The sequence below is a fragment of the Haplochromis burtoni genome, unplaced genomic scaffold, assembly GCF_018398535.1.
Source record: "Haplochromis burtoni strain Fernald_Lab_line unplaced genomic scaffold, NCSU_Asbu1 Contig_393, whole genome shotgun sequence".
NCBI lineage: Eukaryota > Metazoa > Chordata > Actinopteri > Cichliformes > Cichlidae > Haplochromis > Haplochromis burtoni.
The window spans coordinates 451265-452034 of NW_024582754.1; positions in this window are offsets into that span (position 1 = coordinate 451265).

Sequence of the window (770 nt, forward strand, 5' to 3'; positions counted from 1 at the left end):
AGCAGCACAGAAGTACACTCCACTGCTGCTCAGTTCAATGTCCTTAATTGTTAATGTGCAGTTCTCTTTTTCATTTGCACCCCCATCCATCGTCACATTAACTCCAGGCTCTATAGTACCTTTACCTAAAAATAAAAATCCGAGCAGTTGTAGCTGTGTTTTTGACTGCTTGTACCAGAGGATTCGGTTATAGTTTGTAATGCTGTGTGAGCAGTAGATTTTAGCATCTTCTCCTGTTGTGTAAATATTAGCTGGAGTCTGGTCGACTTTATCACTGAAAGAGGAACCTGTTGAACAGACCAACATCAAAAGTAAGAAACAATGTATTAACAATGAGTTAACCTAAAATGATGTGTTTAAAAATGCAACTTATATACTGTTATAATAATAGTACTGTGCAATCATGTCCTAAACCATTAAGCACATTTATGGTATTTACCTGAAACTAGAATAGAGTTTAAATGGACGCTCAGGAGCAGAAAAATCATGATGCCTTGTTTTCAGCTCTGCTTGGGATTTCCAAACTTTCTGAGTAAACTAGCTTTTGAGTAAAACTTCATTCTGTGGGTGGAGCCCACTGTCAGGGTGTCAGCCTGATGTAGTATTAAGGTCTTAAGAAAGATATACTGCCACACCATAAAGGAAAATGTTACAGGTGCGTGAGACTGAGCTGTGATACTGATCACTGGAATATTGAATTTTAGGGAGCAGATACACACACACACACACACACACACACACACACACACACACACACACACACACACACA